We start from the raw sequence: 6938 nt of genomic DNA, 5'->3' as shown, positions 1-6938 counted from the left end.
GAAGGTTTCCAACAGCAAGGGACTATGGAGGGTAGCACCTCCCAAAAACCCTTAAACATACCAAAATACACGGCAATCTTCCTGAAGGGAACAAACGCCCATGGAGCCCTAATGTATGCTGATGTTTGAGGAGACAATTCGTCTCTGTTGAAGAACGGCCAATGAAAGGTTTGGCAATAATCATGGTAAACGATGATGGAGATAGAGGAGGGAAACCACTACCTCATTGTCAAAGACCCTGAAAATTACAATCCGTATGGAGATAACTTAGTAAAAGAGAAGATGGTTATGGAATCAAATAGGTTGTAAGAAGAAAAGTATGAATTACCATGTAGTGGGTATTGCTTTAACTACTCCATGCATGTTACATACTTTTACCAGAGGCTTCGAGAGGTAGCTTCAATTTCATGTTGTCATTGTATATCCATTCTTTCTTGACAAGAAACAAAAAAAACCTCATCAAGAGCCATCCACACTTTTGCTTTGTGATTCCTAGCTTTTCCATTATTAGCTTGGTCTTTAATAGCATTGTGAAGCTTCTTCCTCTGCTCATACTTTATCATTGAGCAATTATGACTCTTGTTGAATTTTCTTAGTTCACCATGAAATGATAAAAACATGCGAGCTTTCCACCTCCAAGTGAAGGTTTTACAGGAACTCCATGTGATGTTGTTGAATTCCTTTGACAAGCAATTATATTTACTTTACCTCGGTTGAGCCCCATCTCTGATAATATTTGCTCTATTTTTTCAATTGTTTTTCTTGACTCAGTCTTTGGCTTCAACGTACATGCATATTCAATGTATAAATACAAAAGCTTCTCAACCATTGTGCACAATGCATGCAATATACATATATGGACATGTGAAAGTGGAAATGAAGAATGGCTCGGAAGTTAGGATCCTCATCATCTCTAGAGGGATTTTTTTTGTGTTGCTTCAAGCTCAAAGAGTGAGATTTGTTCTTACAATATAGACAAGGTGATTTAGAGTTAGCACCTTTTGCAATGTTATACATACACTTGGGTGTCTTGAGATCACCAACAAGATGTCACTCTACTTGGAAGCTTCCAATATCTTCAATTTGAAGAAGTTCTCCCCTTTTTTTCTACAAATGACATCAGGAATTTTTGTTTGGTGAAATGTCCAGTACAAAACGTCATGATCTTCTTTGTCAACCTACATAAATGAAGTTGTGTTATCAACATTTCTTGATACATTAACTAGAGAAAGCTTAAAAGTTATTATACCTTGAAAGGTCCTAACCACCATATATCATTCTTTGATCATACACTGAAGTTATCATTGTTTCTCAAAGATTTTGTGCTACTCCTTGAAATGCTCTATTCATCAGGGTTATGGTGACTCATTTTGTCTTCTTTTGCTTCAATATCACATTCATCCAGCTTAAGCACAAAGACATTGTACCTCCTTGCTTGTAACATTATAAAATTTGACCATTTGCTTCTGAAGATTTTGCAAATTGAAAAAAATATTAGATGATTCATTAAAATGTACCACCTTTCCTGCATTTCTAAATTCTTGGTTGATGAAATATGAATCACCCAGGTATGTTGAACTTCATTGTTGAGACCTTGTTGTGCTTGACATACATGAGCTGGTATAGGTAAGACAGAAGATGAAACCTTTTTATCTTTGATCTGGCTCTTTCCTAATTTAGAGATGCTTGAATATCCTTTTTGACTGATTCCACAATTATCTATGACACTTTGAACATCTAAAGTATCAATGGTTGTGCTCTATAGAAAATGATTGATTGTATTTTGCTTTACCTTCTTGAACTTTGAGGCATCCAAAATCTCTTTTGCAACATCAGGTGCAATCATAGAGGAATATGAAGATTTGGCCATTTGAGGATCAATATTTTCCTTCTCATAATGAATCATGCCTCTACAAAAACTTAATTTTGATAATCTAATGGTCAATACTTTGTTACAACAAGAATATGTACTAAAACGGTATACCTTATTGCTCGAATCTTGCGCTTAAGACCTCTACTCCCAACTTTGAGGGTTTCAATGTTGGAAACACTTTTGCATCTTTGACGAAGACCAAGTGGAGTGGTTTTTATCCTCGTCCTTCTCACCTCTTTTTCAAGCTCAACAATGGTTTCTTTGGAGGATAATATATTGTTCTTCAAAAGGGTTTGTTCTTGGAGAAGCTTAGTGTTTTGCATCGATAAATTGAACAAAGATGCTTGTCGTTGCTTCAACATCTCTAGGTTTATCATTTCTTGTTGTGTATTCCTCATCACCAAGTTATTGCAATAACCTAAGAGACCATGAGACCCATCACCAACAAAATTTAATAGAGATGTAAGATTATTAAACGAAGGAATAGACATAGTAAGGGGATCCATAGGATAAAGTATTCCATCACACCAAAGATCAAGATGTTTATGATTAGTATGTCTCAAGCAATCCAACTACACCTTGGTAAGTGTGGGAGATCAATTTCGTTTTTGAATGGGCTCATAATTTGTGTTTGATTTCGTTTTTGAATGGGCTCATAATTTATGTTTATATCTATATGGACATGATATTTACGCTTAACACTAGTTTGGCAACCTACCAGGACATAAAAGTGTTCTTGTAGGGCTTTGGAAAAAAATTCAATACTCATAGTATATGTGTGAATTTTCAAGAATCATTACACGAGTTTCAAGCTAAGAACCCATTCAAATTTTGAAAAATAAGTAACATGCCTATCTCTTGATTTCTTGGTCATGACAAGCTTCCAAAGCCAAGGTTGTGCTGCATTTTACCAAAAACAACATACTTTCATGGTTACCCCCATGGTACACCATATATAAAATTGTCCATGCTACAAATCTATTTCTCCCATGAACTTCAATGGGTTCATAGTCTTAGTATATGGGTGATATAGCCAAAAAAAATCTTAAACTATGTGTAGAATTAGATACAAAAAAGTGGCATTTTGTGCATTCTGCTGACCTATCCTCCATGTTTACGTGCCCACACCCATATTCTACACTTTATAACCTATCTATTGATACAACTTGGTACTTCACCCTCATATTGACACCCAAAAACTATCAAGTGAATGAAAACATGTCTTATTATGATCATTCTAAACATAACCACAAGACAAAAATTGCAAGAACGAAAAAACTAGGTTCCACATTGTGGCCATCCTAGCCACCTTGAAAAATAGCTACTTATACCCAAATTGGGTTTGTATGCTTAGATATGGACCTAAGCTAGAAGTTGACAATGTTCATTGTATGTAACGACCAATATTGAACATAATAAATTTCTAATTCAAAATGAGTGCGATTTTGGTAAAGTGGAATTCTCTTTCCGACTTTGTATTTTTAGCTCTTTGGGGTATTAGGTTCCCCAAAACTCGTGAAAGAAGACTTACCTAGTTATAAGGCTATATGTACAATCAAAAATACCTTTGTCTAGCATAAACATATCCAAAAAATTTATGAAAGTGTAAAATTTCTCCCTAAATCTATATGGTAATTTTTTTTATAATTAGGAAATAACTTTTAATATATACACTTGTTATGCCTTAGAAGCATTAGAAAACCTTTAGAATGGCAAAGACTAATAATGCAGCACCCTAGAAGCCACTTAGAGGTGTTTTTGGGCGGTCTATGCCCGGGGCGATCACTTATCAAAAGCTTCTTATATCACGTGTGTTCAAGAGGTTATTAATAATACCTTAATATACATACTATATTTACACTACCTATTTAAAAAACCCCCACCCCCCTCTATATGTATACATTTTGATACATTTTGATCTTTTAATAATCCTCTCCGCTTAAATCACGTGATAGCATACACATTCTAAAAAGTGACCACCCCGGGGGTCTATAGCCAAATTTATGGAAAATGGTAAAAACCAGTACACGGTTTTTGGGTCAGTTTAGGTTGGAAAATCTTTGTCAAACACAATGTTAGAGCCAAAATTAATAGCCCCAAAAAAATTTCCAAGTTTTTTAAAGCTCATAAGCTATCTTTGCAAATATCAAACACTCAAAAACCAAATTAGCATCTCCTACAATAATTCTAGGAAATTGCTTGGTTAACAGGACATAAAGTGTCATGTTACCAATTTAGTGTTAAAGAGTAAAGAAGATTGGCTACTAGATTGTGCATTCTCCATAGTCAAGGATTGTTTAGCAAAATGATCAATCTTTGTAAAAGTTTCCCATAGAAATAGATTGATGTTGGCGCCAATTTTTTTAGCTCAAATGAGTTTGAACTTTCCCTCTCTTATTTCAAAGTAAAAAACATCTACTTAGATCTTGTAGGATCCTTTAAGGCACAAACTTTTAGCAAAATCTTAATCGTTGCAACACAAAATCTTTGTTTTTCCTTATTGATAGATTTTCTCTTTAACTTAAAATTAATTTATGCTAAAAGAATTGCATGAAAAATTTGCTGAGGTAAAAACTCTTATAGGGCCCAAAGAAGACCCCAAAATTTTCCTAATGAGGGATGGATGATGAGAACAATGTAGAGCTACCTATCACAACAGGCTGACGCTCTCTAAAGGGCAAGTTGTTGAGTGCCTTCAATGACCAAGAGGTTCCAGATATAGCAACTGCTCAAAATAAACAAGAAAAATAAAGTATACTTTAGTCTTTACTTGCTTGGGTTCAACATTTGAAAGTTTCTACACTAAACATACGTTTTCTTTGACAAATTTGTGGGTGGGAAACTATGTAATTTAGAGGGTACATTAAATCTAGCTTTTTTTGGGAGTTGTGAGGCCCTCTTCTCTGCTTGGAAGCATATCTTAGGAACTTCACTCATTGGGGGATACATCCCCTTTTCTCCCTTTGACGGGATACATCCCCTATGGTCCCTTTGAGACTTGAGTTAGTTGGAGAAGGGACCTTTGACTTTCTCTACAATGATTAGGTTGCCTCACATGGATGGTGGAAAGGGAGTTGATGAGCATACGGTCCACAAGAGATTAAGCAATAGCTACATGTTGGCATGTTGCTTCTGAAAGATGAGCTCGATCAAGTAAAGTTCGATGATATAAAACCAGGATGTTATAATAGATTTAGAAGCAAAAAGTAGGGTTAGGAGTAGCTCTGGGCTTTGAAAGTAGCGTTGCAATTGTGAAAATCTTGGAGTTAACACTTTAGGCATATGTAGGGACCAATACATGTTGAAGTTGAAACTCTCTCTCTCTCTCTCTCTCTCTCCACAAAGAGCTTCAAGTACCTTGATTGTGAGTGTTTCACTAATGACAAATGGAATGAATGTGCTATGTGATGTTCTGATGTGGTGAAGAGATCTTATTTTGCATTCAAGAACATGTGCAATGTGGGAGAGTAAATTTTGGGTTCTCAAGAAATAACTCTTTGTCGGTTTAGGGACACTTATGCTTCTTTATGGGAGTTGAAGTATGCAATGGTAGAATCTCCAACTCTACTTGGAAAGAGTTGTTCTAGAAGGTATTTTGACAAAAAAAATTCAAAGTCAAGTCATGCAAACACCATAGAATAACACAATTAAGATTTCCAACTTATTGTGAGGATCGAATTTGCTTCGATCGGTCCCCCCTCCAAAAGGACTTTGTATTATAATTCTCTCAATGAGAGCTATGATATACAAGCTTGTGCTCTTGAAGTAAGCATCATGATCTCTTAATTTTTACCAAGCATAAGAGAGTGTTGATCCTTTGCAATGGCCTTCCTCTTTTGAAGCTTCCGCCATGTAGCTCCAAGTACACAAGAAGAGAGAGCTCCTCCTAGTGAGACCTCCAAAAGAGGAACCTCTTTGCCTATCAAGTGGCTAATAGCTCAATAATGGCAAGTCTGAAAAGACTGCATTATTAAGTCGATGGTGTCTCCCATAACCTACAAGCAGGCATGCCAACCGAGATAATAAATCCCAATCTCACTTACACTATTGCAATGAGAAACTCCAACCTTTCATAGATTACTCAAGGATCTCTCTTCTTAGGCAAGAAAAGTGAAACCTTAGCTCTGATACCAATGTCAAAGAATCTAGTACTTTTATGTGCTTACAATGGAATTAATTTATGAAAGGGAGAGTTTTTCCTTAAGAGGATTCCTAAATAGAACCATAAATAGTGTAGGGCTGATTTCATTTCATCATTTTCACATTAGAACATCGAATTGGGAACATAACTTGAAGGGAATAACACAATTAAGATCCATAACTTATTGAGGATCGAATTTTCTTAGAGCTGGTCCCCCCCCCCAAATGGACTTTATATTATAATCCTCTCCATGAGAGCTTTGATTACAATACAAGCTTGTGCTCTTGCAGAGCTTCTTTGGAACCAAGAAGATGATGAGCTTCATGATTCCATGGTGTAACCCTCCTTCCCAAGCCCTGAGGAGGAGAAAGAACTACGAGGATGGAGGTAGATGAGGGTGATGAGAAATATTTTTCAATCAAAGAAGTTGTAATTTATTATATGCAGAAGCAAGATCTTAGCATAGCTAGAATAATAGAGAAGATGAAGAATATGATCTTACTGGCTTGGATTTGCATCCATAGACAAGTGCTTCAGCATGGAGACTATCTTTTTGGCTCCCATATGAGAGAGAGAGAGAGAGAGAGAGAGAGAGTACTTTCTTGGCAACTCTTAGGCTCTTGAGAGTGTGTGAGATTATGGGAGACGGAACCCAAAATCCCACAAGCCCCCTTCCTTTTTCCCCATTCTCTACTTGTAAAAAATCTTCAAAATGGAATACTAATGCATGGACTAATCACAAGTGAACACTTAAAGTGCAGCTAGATGCATGTTTGGACACTTGTTCCCCTTGCTATCCTTGAAAAAAACTCGCCTCCTTCTCCTTTTGACTTGTCTTTGGAAAGTGTACTCTCTCTCTCTCTCTCTCTCTCTCTCTCTCTCTCTCTCTCTCTCTCTCTCTCTCTCGGCCAACTTCTTATAAAG

The 6938-nt window shown here is 36.3% G+C and overlaps 1 pseudogene; it reads right to left on the bottom strand.

The window, feature by feature from the left end:
- Positions 1-1055: 1055 nt before the first annotated feature.
- Positions 1056-2379, bottom strand: LOC147447920 (uncharacterized; annotated as a pseudogene).
- Positions 2380-6938: the final 4559 nt, after the last annotated feature.

Source organism: Adiantum capillus-veneris, chromosome 11, assembly GCF_014529385.1.
Source record: "Adiantum capillus-veneris isolate H3 chromosome 11, ASM1452938v2, whole genome shotgun sequence".
In the NCBI taxonomy this organism is placed as follows: Eukaryota; Viridiplantae; Streptophyta; class Polypodiopsida; order Polypodiales; family Pteridaceae; genus Adiantum; species Adiantum capillus-veneris.
This window is presented reverse-complemented; position numbering and strand designations above follow the sequence as displayed.